At 32.9% G+C, this 13,805-nt stretch overlaps 1 long non-coding RNA gene across 1 annotated transcript; it reads left to right on the forward strand.

Annotated features, from left to right (window-relative positions):
• The first annotated feature begins 1,337 nt into the window (after positions 1-1,337).
• Positions 1,338-6,817, forward strand: LOC126601138 (uncharacterized). The gene is made up of 2 exons (XR_007615690.1): positions 1,338-1,433; positions 6,651-6,817. It is a non-coding gene; the product is annotated as an uncharacterized LOC126601138 (long non-coding RNA).
• Positions 6,818-13,805: the final 6,988 nt, after the last annotated feature.

Below are 13,805 nucleotides of genomic sequence, written 5' to 3' on the forward strand. Positions count from 1 at the left end.
CTTCTTAATATGTATTTGATGATCATTTTTATAAAAAATTATTCGAATAAGAGATTGTTTAGCCATTCAAATTTATATAACAAATCAACAGTAGGGCATCAATTAACACATTCATGATGAACAGTTCATTCATTTGATGCATTTAGATAACTAAACAATCTCTTATTCAAATATTTTTTTGTAAAGATGGCCTTAAAATAAAATTAAGAAATTAAATTATTTTAATTATGAAATTTGTACTATAAAAATACGTTAATCGCAAGTAGTGAGATATGTGCATTCTCTATATAAGTGGAATGCAGATATGTATATATATACACACACACATGTATTTTTTGGGGCCTATAAATATAAATTAAGCTAAAGCTGAGAGGCAATTATATACACATTTTTAGCAGCAAGTGACAAAACTGACAATTAATCTGGACAATAAGAATTAAGAAGATTTATGGAATCCATGACTTCAGTCTGCACACTTTTCCTCTAACCCACTTGCACAAGAGAATCGAAAAGCACTAGTCATGATTCATTTTCTCTTGCAAGTTGATTTATGGAATTTTATAAATAGAAAATAAAAATCAAGGGGGCCATTGTGTATCATGTGGATCGTGGAGTGGTAAGTTTTAATTGACAATAAAACAAGTTTTATTCTAGCAATATTTTATTTAACATAATATAAACTATTAGAAGCAAAATTTTAGAGCAATTTCAGCCGATAAGCAAGGGCAGGAGCAGCTCAATGAAAGGTACTATTCACTCCAAATGGTAGCTGTTCTTGTGCAACTTTAGCCCTTGGCCAATAGCGATTACTATTTCTAAACATATATTTTTCTTTTTTTAAGCATAATTAAGTTATCTAATAATTAGCGGATGTGTTAAATTTGGTGTATGGAATGAAGAAGGGACGGTTGGGTTTTTATAGGAAAAAAATATTAAAAAAATTCATAAATATAATTTTGACTATTTTCAAATGTTTTTGTTATTTTTAAAGCCTTTTTCATGTTTTTTCTTTTTCTTTTTAATTTTGAACTTCAAAAATTATCGCACCGTTAAATCTCCTGATGCACCTAGGGAACTATTCACCTTAGGAATGATCGGACGAATGACTTAATCCATTTAGCCATGTGTCCAGACCATTGGGAATGTTGTTTTTTCTGCCTCTACTGGCTCCATGATAACGAATGTTGGCTAGGCAAAAGTTGCACGAGCATTGGGTCGGGCTTGGCTTGGCCCACCACTTGCCCTTTGGTATTTGGGCTTGGCACTGTTAGAGATTTCAATAATAAATATATAAATTATTATTATTTTATATATATATATATATTGGTGTAGTGCACCAGAAATGTTTGACAGATGATGGGATTAGGTCATTGACCCAACAATCACACAATTTCCAATTAAACGCTGCACCTTTTCTCTGTTTTGGCGAAAAGGTATGATGCATCCGAATGTATTTTTTGTATCAGACATATCCATTAGAAACATTGCTGCAATGTTCAGTTGTATCTTATGGTGAGAGGATACACCCAAAACCAAAGGATATGTCTAAAGGTGCAATTCTCTCTATATATATTGGTAACATTAGTATAATAGATTCATTCAAAAATTTGTTGTCTACATAATTTCTTTGCTCTATTTTCTCTCCTCATCACGTTCATACAATTTCTTTCTAGTTATTTCTAAGGGAATACAATTCGGGTTTGCTAATCGAATATTTCATATTTTGTTGAATCCAAGAAGTGATTTTCCAATAACCCTTTAGCAAACTCATTCGAGTGGGGGCAAATAACACTTTAAGGAAACGATTCAAGTCGTACCTCAAAGTCATCATTCAGATTATTCTCTATATTTCTATATTTACTCTACAAATCTTAAAGTGTTATTTTCGTCATGGATAACAAATCTGATAACATGGCTTTGAAAATTATCAATCAAGATGTCTACAAGTTAGACAAATTTGATGGATCAAATTTCACCCGATGGAAGGACAAGATGTGTTTCATGCTTACTGTTCTAAATGTCATATATGTGTTGAACCCGAAATTGGAGCCTATTTGTGAACCAAGTAACAAAGACTCGGACAATATAGTTGTCGATCGAAAGAAGCGTGAAGAAGATAAATTGGTATGTCGAGGACACATCTTAGGCACATTATCTGATCGTTTATATGACTTGTATGCACACATTCAATCTCCAAAGAAAATTTGGGAAGCACTTGAACACAAGTACACAACGAAAAAAAGAGGTACCGATAAATTTTTAATGTTTAAATACTATGAATTCACTATGTTTGATAACAAACCCATCCTAGACCAAGTTCATGAGTTATTGGTCTTGGTCTTAAAGCTTCGTGAACTTAAAATAGTTATTCCGGATCCTATGATAGTTGGGGTTATTATGGCAAAATTACCCCCAAACATGGAATAACTATAGAAAGAAACTTCTACACATGGTGGAAGATATTAGTTTGGATGATTTGCAAAAGGGTATTCAAATTGAAGAGGAAACTCGAAATCGTGATAAGAATTTTGTAAATCAAGATTTCTCTAAAGTTCACATTGTCGAAGGAAACAAATATAAAAAGAACTTCAAAGTCAAAATTGACAAAGGGAAGTTTAAGAAGACCAATTTCAACAACAATCAAAAGAATGCAAATGGTGTATGCTATCATTGTGGAAAGAAGGTCATTATATTCGTGATTGTAGACACAGGAAAGCAAGTGATGAATATGCCAATAAGACCAATAGCGCAAATATGGTGGAAAACTCTAAAATTGATAACATTATTGCAATGGTATCAATGATGCATATTGGTATGATTACCGAACTGAATATGGCAGCAGCAATAAAATCCTCTGATTGGTGGCTCGACTCATGGGCTACTATACATGTGTGCAATGACAAGGCACAATTTAAGATATATGAAGCATCAACAGACAATCAAGAAGTTTTAATGGGGAATCATAATTCCGCCAAAGTTCTAGGAAAATGAATCGTTGAACTTCAATTTACTTATGGGAAGAAATTGACGTTGCTTAATGTACTGCATGTTCCAGAAATTAGAAAGAATCTTGTGTCTGCAAATTTATTATGTAAGAACGGTATAAAGACTGTTCTAGAGTCCGACAAGTTAATAATGTCAAAAAATGGGATGTTTGTTGGGAAGGGGTATTCTTGTGATGGGATGTTCAAACTAAGTATTAATAATAAAGTGAATTCTTTTGCTTATATTGTTGAATCTTCCTCTCATTTATGGCATTTACGTTTAACACATATAAATTTTAGATCTTTAAAATACATGTGCACACTTGGTTTAATTGCTTGCAATGATGATTATAATAATAAATGTGAAACATGTATTCAAGCGAAAATGACTAAGAAACATTTTCCAACTACCGAAAAAAATACAAATTTATTAGACTTAATACATTCTGACATATGTGAATTTAATAGTGTTTTAACAAGAGAAGGAAAAATATATTTTATCACATTTATAGATGATTGTTCTAAGTTTACTTATGTTTATTTATTGTCTAATAAAGATGAAGTTTTTGAGTGTTTTAAGCGCTATAAAGCTGAAGTTGAAAACCAAAAGAGAAGGAAAATTAAATGTCTTCGTAGTGATAGAGGTGGTGAATATTTTTCACATGAATTTGATATTTTTTGTGAAGAGCATGATGTTTTACATCAAAGAACTGCACCCTATACACCACAATAAAATGGTTTGGCAGAAAGAAAAAATAAGACATTCACTGAAATGATTAATTCTATGATGATTAATGCTAATACTCCAAAATATTTATGGGGTGAAGCATTGTTTACTGTATGACATATACACAATAGAATTACATCTATGAAGACACATGTGTCACCATATGAAATTTGGAAAGGAAGAAAACCAAATTTGTCATATTTGAGAGTATGGGGTTGTGTAGCTTTTTTTATAAAGCACTCGATCCTAAGAGATCCAAGTTGGGTCCAAGAGGAATTAAAAGCATATTTGTAGGATATGCAGAAAATTCAAAGGCATATAGGTTGCTTAATTTAGATTCGAACACAATAGTTGAGTCTATAGATGTCGAATTTATAGAAAATAAATTCTATAATGACTACTCAGTGTCTGGAAAAGAGAATGGTCAAACACATTTCTCTAATCCGTCTACTAGTCAATCTCAAGGTGAGAAAAGAAAACAGTTTGAAACTGTTAATGAACCAAGGAAAAGCCAAAGGGTAAGAAAAGAAAAGACTCTAGGCTCTGATTTTATTTCATCTCAATCTATTGTATTTTTAGTTAAAGGAAATAGACCAAAGGTTCTTAAGAAAATACCCATATTGTTGAATGTTGAGGATGATCCTAAAAGTCTAAGCGAAACATTGACTTTAAGAGATGTGGCCTTTTGGAAAGAGGCTACAGATAATGAATTTGAATCATTAATATCTAATCAGACATGGGTTTTAGTAGACTTGCCCCAATGATCAAAAGCAATAGGTTGTTAGTGGGTATTTAGAAGAAAATACAATACAAAAGGGTCTATTTAGACATTTAAAGTCAGGCTAGTTGCCAAAGGTTTTAAGCAAAAAAAAAAGAATAGACTATTTCGATACATATGCACCAATAGCTAGGCTCACATCAATTAGAATATTGTTTGCATTGGCATCTTTATATCATTTGCATGTGCATCAAATGGATGTGAAAACGGCCTTTTTAAATGGTGATTTAGATGAAGAAGTCTATATGGAACAACCAGAAGGGTTTGTTTTATCTGGGAATGAAAAGAATGTTTGTAAATTAGTAAAGTCATTATATGGATTGAAGCAAGCACCAAAACAATGGCATGAAAAGTTTGATTTTGTCATTTTATCATATGGATGTAGACATAACAGTGCTGATAAATGCATATACTCTAAATTCACAAATGATTATGGTGTTGTTATATGTTTATATGTCGACGACTTGCTAATTTTTGGTACAAACATGAAAGGTGTATCTGAAACTAAAGAGTATCTAAATTCAAAATTCAAGATGAATGACTTGAATGAAGTAGATACTATCTTGGGAATTAATGTAAAGAAGCATAATGGGGGTTACGCTTTATGTCAGTCACATTATATAGAAAAATTGTTTCTTAAGTTTAAGCATCTACAAATAAAAGAAGCAAATACCCATTATGATCCTAGTGAGACTTTGTTTAACAATTCTGGTAGGTCTGTTGCACAGCTTGAGTATGCTAGTGTAATCAGAAGTTTAATGTATGTCATGCATTGTACCAGACCAGATATCGCATTTGCAGTAAGCAAACTTTCTAGATACACTAGTCATCCAGGTATTGCTTATTGGAAAGCAATAAATAGAATTTTTTGTTATCTTAAAAGAATTATTAACCTGAGTTTAACTTACTCTGAGTTTCCAGCAGTACTTGAAGGATATTCAGATGCAAGTTGGATAACAAGTGCTAATGATAATAAGTCTACATCAGGGTGAATTTTTACAATTGTCGGAGGAGCAATTTCTTGGGCTTCAAGGAAGCAAACATGTATAGCACATTCAACTATGGAATCTGAATTTATAGTATTAGCAGCAGCAGGTAAAGAAGCGGAATGAATTAGAAATTTGTTATTGGAAATAGAGTTGGCCACAACCAATGCCATCCATTTCTTTATACTGTGATAGTGAGGCTACTTTGTCTAGAGCATACAATAAGGTATACAATGGAAAGTCTAGACATATTAGCTTGAGACATGAATATGTCAAGCAATTACTAACTGATGGAGTTATTAATATTATTTATGTTAAATCAAGTAATAACTTGTCGGATCCGTTAACGAAAGCACTTTCAAGAGCTTTAGTAGTTAGTACATCTAGTGGAATGGGGCTAAAACCCTTTACTGAAAATTAGCCACCAATAATGGTAACCCGACTTTGTTTAGAACATCACTAGTTTAAAAGTTTAGTGGGTAATAACAAGTTATTGTTAAGTGGTTGTGAAAGCACTGAAAATTATTATATAGCTCATTCCATGATGATCAGTGCAAGACTGCAACGTTTAGGAGGATGAGTTTGATCTCTTAATGAGGTTATTTGTAGTTATGTCTATAGTAGTAGGGACATGGGAAGGAACCTCACCCATATGAACATAAGAAGTGATGCCGCTTCTGCCAAGAGTTGGGTTTTCTCTTGTAAATGTTTATGAAACAAGGATGAAGCACAAGGCCATAATAGTGCTTAATTGGTTCAGGAATTTCTTTAAAGAAATAAGACATAGTCATGTGTGTAGTGATTCCGGTTTTAACATAAAAATAGTTGGTTTAAACTTAGGTCACCATCGCATTCATTATAACTTTGAATTACTTACACTAATTAAAGGTTTAATTCGAAAGACACATTTATTGTATGCATGATTATATCGGTATGCTTGTGATAATTATAAAGAGATAATTATTGTAATATCATTTATTATATATTATTGAAATTGGGAAGGATTGTTAGAGATTTCAATAATAAATATATAAATTATTATTATATTATATATATATATATATATTGGTACAGTGCACCAGAAATGTTTGACAAATGATGGGATTGGGTCATTGACCCAACAATCACACCATTTCCAATTAAACACTGCACATTTTCTCTGTTTGGGCGAAAAGGTATGATACATCAGAATGTATTTTTTGCATTAGACATATCCATTAGAAACATTGCTGCAATGTTCAGTTGTATCTCATGGTGAGAGGATACACCCAAAACCAAAGGATATGTCTAAAGGTGCAATTCTCTCTATATATATTGGTAACATTAGTAGAAGAGATTCATTCATAAATTTGTTGTCTACATAATTTCTTTGCTCTCTTTTCTCTCCTCATCACATTCATACAATTTCTTTCTAGTTATTTATAAGGGAATACAATTCGGTTTTGCTAATCGAATATTTCATACTTTGTTGTATCCTGGAAGTGATTTGCCAAGAACCCTTTAGCAAACTCATTCGAGTGGGGGTAAATAACACTTTAAGGAAACAATTCAAGTCGTATCTCAAAGTCATTATTCGGATTATTCTCTATATTTCTATATTTACTCTAACAAGCACACCACTTGCCACTTGCCCCTTGCTTTCAACCACCAGTGGAATTTCTCTGAAGGACGGATAGATACACGTGCTTTAGTCAACTTAGTTACACTCCTTTAAAACAAGTTTCCATATTTTTAAGGACGATACTTGCATTCACCTGATAGTACTGTGCACCACCCATTGCATTTAGCATATCTTTACCCTACAAGTTTTTGTTATTTGAACAATTCATTTTCTTGATCCTCATTTAGGATCAGCTTTATAAAAAAATCAATCAAATGGGGAATCATTTAGTTAGTCTGGATTATTAAATAAATCAGTGATTTTGTAGCAAATAACATATTTAAGATGAATCATTCATTTAGTTGATACATATAAATAATTAAACGATATCCAGTTAATTGATTTTTCTTTAATTATGAAAAAATACAGCAAAAGTACTTCAGTGGTAATAGGTCGGGTGGTACACCCTATAGGATGAATGCAACTAACTACTGTCCCGTCGCTAATATTTTCCATGTGCTTTAATTCAAAGAAAAAGGACCACAACTTTTCATGGACCACTTGAATATGCAGGAAGTGGTGGTAAAGTTGACATAGTACTTAAGTCTCAATCAAAATAACTTGCAACATCTCGGCCGGCCAACAAAACGACATCAATAAAATGCTATATAGAAAGGATTATGGCCATATTATTGTTGATGCATGCAAGGGCTTAGCTTTTGATTTGGATTTCGTTTCCTAGTTTCCATCCCATCGTTTGTTCATGTAGTACTGTTATACAGCCTAGGTCGTGACTCGTGAGTGAACAGCATTGCCCCACAGAAGCCTTGCTAGGTTATCTAAACTGGTCTGCTTCTTTTGGTCTGAAGAAAAGTCGCAAAAAAGTGCCAAAAGATAAAAAGAAAGAAAATCAAGCAATTTGTGTTTTGATTTATCAGGCGAAGAAAATAAAGGAATATTGTAGAGGACAAGCTTTGGGGGCCTGTTGTGTAGCTTAGTCAAACTCTCATTCTTTTTAGTGTAAAAATATTGATGTACTAATATATATATATATATATATAGACCCTATAAGGGAAGAGATCCCCATTTAAAAAAAAATGTTTGTGGTTGAGATTAAATCACAGATCACAGTATCTCAACCATAGAATTTAATTAAAGTCAAATCTAACGGTCAAGAGGGTGTTCCTATTTTTATTTTATTTTAAATGAGGATCCCTTCTCTTAAAGGCTTCCTCTATATATATATATATATATATATAATTCTTACAAGCTTGTTTAGAGAACGTTATTCATTTAATTTAATCACGGAATTTCATTTGTTTGTTGATTTGCAACATAAATGCATGCCAAGAAGAATGTGAACTCGATATATATATATATATATATATATATGAATATATATATATATATATATATATATATATATATATATATTGTTATCTTAATATTGCATGTAAAATATTTAACAAGCATTTAGTATCTATATTTTTTGATCGATCAATCTGATTATTAGTCACAAAAGTAAGAAATCTTCAAAACATGCTTGAACATGCGTGTCCTATCCATTCATCGATCAACGCTAACTTTTGAAATTTTTTGTGGACACAAGAGGTCGTTTGAACAAAGTATCAAACTTTTCTAGCTGTTTCTTTTCTGTTTTTCCAACCTGGAATAAATTCCTACAGTAGTGTAGACTACTTAGTGTTATATTTGCAACCCTTATTTCTAAAATATGTTCACTTAGTGTTATATATTCATTTAGTGTTAGATACGTTACATTTGATATATTTATATTTATGATTAATCTTTGTATTATATATATATATATATTTTAGTTTATACCTTTTTAATTTGCAACCCTTTTTAAATTTGTACCAATTTTCTTTTTAGTTTTAATTTGTACCCATATATTAATTTTATTTTGTGCCCATAAATTTAAATTTTTTATTTATACTCATAATTTATTTATATTGTACCCATTGTGGAGCAAAAAATAATCACAAAGCGACATATGGATTTTTGGGTGAAGATGACAAATTTACCCTCGAGGCATACCGGGTCTCCAACACGCGAGCAGTGGAGAATCATTCATCAACCAAATCAGGAGTACCCAAAATAGGTAACAAGTTCAAATTTGTCTCATCCATCCTCATTCCATAACCTCCAAAAACCTCCCAAAACATTTCTTTTATTATGATAATTAGCCAATTAATATATTTATACCTAATTAATATATTAATTGCTAATTGAATCACCAAATAACACCCCAAAACACACTTAAAGGCCAGCCACACCTCATTCCCTATATATATGATCCTATTTCTTCTAAAAAGCTAAGTTGATACTCTTGCAAAACTCCAAAAAACTCTCCAAATACTTTTCTCTTTAAATTCTAACTTTGGCATCGGAAGTTTTTTGGCCAAAGCCCCCCCCCCCAATTCATCGTGGGCCTGTGAGGCCCTTGGCCTTGACCTAAGGTGTTAATTGTTTTGTAGGTGCAATTTTGTCCAAGAAGAAGAAGGCGGAAATTTGCATCCACACCCATCTTTCTTTATAAATGTACCACTTTGTCGTATGTAAAGTGTACCTTTTTTTTTTTTTTGTGAATGTAACCTTTTTTTATGTAAAATGTTACCCATTTTTTGATGTAAATTTTATTTATTTTTTATTTATAATATATACATATTTTATGATAAAATGTAACCCTTTTTCATTTTTTTTAACAGTATGGTTATATTCATTTGACATTTATTATTTCAAAGTTATATAGCTACCTGTTTTTATCTATTTATTCAATCAAAATTTTTGAGTATTTTCTTTTTTATTGTAATTGTTTTTAATTTATATGTCATATAATATGCGATTTTAAATCCCATAAACATGTCAAGTAATTAATATTAAACATATGAAAATACATATTAATAGCAATAATGAGGTGTATAAAGTCAATGGACTTTGATAAAAAAAAAATTAATATCATTAAGGTTTTAGTCAAAGAATGTTAGTGGTTAGAGATGGAATCCAACATCTCCTATATATACATATATATCTATATATATATATATATATATATATATATATTATTTTGTTTTGGAGGAGTATGAGTATCCAAATACATGCACTTACATACTACTTTTAGGGTAATGCTAGGAAGATTAAATTTGGAGACTAAAAATGCAAACTAAATTATGTGTCACTAATAAGAATAAACGCGTTTATCAATGTTTAAGTAATAAACCAATCATCAACTTCCATGTCTCTTAGTTTCTAAAACTTTCTCTACAAATATAGTCTCCTAGCATTACCCCTACTTTTATATATACTACCTATCCTACCATCGACTCAAAGGCTCGTGTAAGTTTAATTTCCAAGATCCATGAGCTTAGAGCAGCTCCAATGTTCACTGAAGCCCGATAAACATGCGACTTTTGCAACCCAATAGCTCCAGCAACAACCTCCAGCCTATGCGGGCAATTGGGGATGGGGGCCCAAGTTAGAGGCTTGGCACGAATTGGTGGCCCGAGAGCTCTCGGGCCAGCTGACACAACGCTGACGTCAGCCACTATTTAATTATTTTTGCGTCAGGCGCGTGCATAACACGCGCACGTGGAGGCACGTCCTCAACAACATTTCAGGCCATGTGGCCCACGATGCAGACAACAGAAATGTTATCGTTGGTGGCCATGTGGCTTTGTCTAATCTGTTGGATTTAAACGATTAATTTTTCTGGACCGTTGGATTTCAAGCGGTCGAAAAAAATTTGAAACCCTTCCGCAATATCAGCCGTTAGATTTGAGATCAACGGTCCACGTTATTCGCCTTTATAAATTAAAAAAAAAATCACTTCAATAAATTCTGAAATATTACCATTGTGCCACGTGGCATAATATGGAGGGTTGGATTTCAATTTTTTTTTAATCCAACGGGCAGAGATTAATTAAGTTAATAAAAAATTAATTAAAATGTTAAAAATTAATAAAAAAATCAGAAAAAAAAGTTAAAATTAAAAAAAAAAGATTTTACTTTTCTATAATTACCTTCTCATTATCTTCTACCTTACACCACAATTTCATATTTTGTCAAATATTTTCAACCACAATCCAATCTTTCTCTCAAAGTTTCAATTCAATTGGTTTCCAACAAAATGACTAATGATGCAGGTAGGAATTGGACGCTTATTGAAGATGTTACGTTGTGTTCTAGTTGGGTTAAAGTTATTCATGATCCGATTACGGGTAATAAGATGCAGTTGCGAGAAACGTGGAGTCTTATTCATACCAATTATCTTGAGAAAATTGGTGGGAAAAGAACCAAAGAATTGATGTCCATTCGTTGGAGAATACTAAGCCAATCGTTTAGTCTTTGGAGAGACACCTTGGCACAAGCTAGTGCTAATCTTCGAAGTGGGGAAAATTTAGTGGATTAGGTAACAATATATTATTTATTTGTTTGTACTATACCCAAATTTAGATTATAATTATTTGTCTGTATTATTTATTTGTTAGCTACTTTGATTATAATTATTTCTTCTCCTGCATTGTGTAGATACTTCAAGCACAAGCTTGGTATAATGCCAAAACCAAAAACAAAAACAAATCATTCACCCATTGGGAATGTTGGAATATTGTCAAATTAAGAGTTGTGTCTGTCGATTAAGAAGTTGTCATGAACAGCACCCATCTACATTCTACACCCGTTCATAACTCGTATGTTCATGAAACCGACACAAAAGAAGTGCCGGAAACGCCCCCTGAATAAGCGTCGGGGTCGACCAGTTATCCAATTAGGCCTCAAGGTAAGAAGGCTTCAAAGAGAAAAGTGAGTGCTTCCAAGAATGATTATGCAAAATAAATGGAAGAACTTGCTCGCCAAGGTGCATTAACTTTGGTGCGGGAAATGGTTAAATTTGAGGCTGATAAGGCTAAAGAGGAGGCAAAAGCTACAGCTACTGAAAGATTATCTCAAGCTAATGAGATAGAAAGAGAGCTACTTAGGCAAGAAAGGAAAGAGCTTAAAGAAGAAAGAAGGGCTCAACAAGATCGTGACATTATGAAAGAGCCTGTAGAGGGGAAGTCACCGAATTCTAAATATTTTTGAAATTTAGAGAAAGCAGACGTGGTGCAAAGGAGGTTTGCAAGGGAAGCGAGAGCAAGATGAGATAGCACCACAAGAGGAGATTATCCTAACACCACAAATTGGTTAGGTGATGATTTTCCATTCACGAGGGACTAGCGAATTTGTTTTTAATCGGAGCCCATAATTTTCCTTGGGTTGTAATTTCTTATTTATTGAATAGAGTATTTTATGTTGTTTCCAATTTATTGAATTTAGTACTTTATTTAAACCAAAAGTATCTTTATTCAAAGGACATAAACACACCAAATAAAATTACATAAACATACCAAATAAAATTACAAACACACCAAATAAAAAAAACTCACTAAATGAACTTAAAAAACACACCAAATAAAATTAAATAAACACACCAAATAAAAACATATAGACTAAATGAACTTAATTTTCTTGAACTTGTTTCAATTCCCACTGGTGCTTTATCAAGTCAATTTGTCGGGCATTGTGCATATATGGGTCCTGAAGTGCATTATATCGTTGAATGAGCCTTTCATTTTAACGTCCATCCCTTTGTAATGGCTCGTGTTGCACGGGTTCTTCGGTGGCTTCAGGAGCACAATATATTTGTGTTCTAGAATTGTTCATTGTATCTAGCTCATATTCATTAACAACATCATAACCGTACTCATCTTCCACAATCATGTTATGAAGAATGATGCACGTCATCATGATGGATTGGAGACTCTAAATCAAACATTCTAGCAGCAACCTTGACAATCGCCTCATGAGCTTGGACAATACCAAAACAACGCTCCACATCCTTTCTACACCCCTCTTGACAACTTGCAAAGTGTTTTTCCTTTGCACTTTGTGGACAGGGCACTGTTTTAACAAACGATGACCACCTTAGGTAAATGCCATCTGCTAAGTAATATGGCCCATGGTACTTATGTCTGTTGACCCAGTACGTAACTCTTGATGTTTTTCCTTGCAGGACATCGTTGAACACTAGGGATTGGTCAAGGACATTGTGGTCATTTTGAGCCCTCAGAACACCAAAAAAGCGTGCTAAATCCATGTATCAAATGATGCCACCACCTTCAAAATGATACATTTTGCTCATTTTTTATCCCAATAAGCTCTTTGCCATGCACTTGGATAATTTTTCCAGGTCTAGTGCATACAGTCGATGCTTCCAATCATCCCAGGAAAACCTTGCATCTTGCCCTTCTTCAGAAGCCTTTGCAAGTCCATCTCAGTAGGTCTCCGGAGGTACTTTGTGGTGTAGATTGATTCGATTGCAAAGCAAAACCTCATCAGAGACTTAAGAATGGTTAATTTCCCCATCATTGCTATCTCATCCACTTGGTCTGTAGATGCTCCATATGCAAGCATATGCAAGGAAGGAGTAATTTTTTGCTCATGTAGGAGACTCATAACATCAAAAGCATCATTCTTTTGCACAAAGTGAGAATCATGGTTGCAAACAACAATCATGATTTTGTTGAACAAATGTCGTTCCATTCTAAAATGACGTCTAAAGTATGTATCAGGGAATGCATTATTACAGACAAAATAATCGTCCAACAGATCCGAACCTCGTCGTTGCTTGCTTCTTTCAATGTTTGTGGAACGACTGGGCCTGGAGATCTGACCC

The sequence above is a fragment of the Malus sylvestris genome, chromosome 15, assembly GCF_916048215.2.
Source record: "Malus sylvestris chromosome 15, drMalSylv7.2, whole genome shotgun sequence".
Taxonomy (NCBI): Eukaryota; Viridiplantae; Streptophyta; class Magnoliopsida; order Rosales; family Rosaceae; genus Malus; species Malus sylvestris.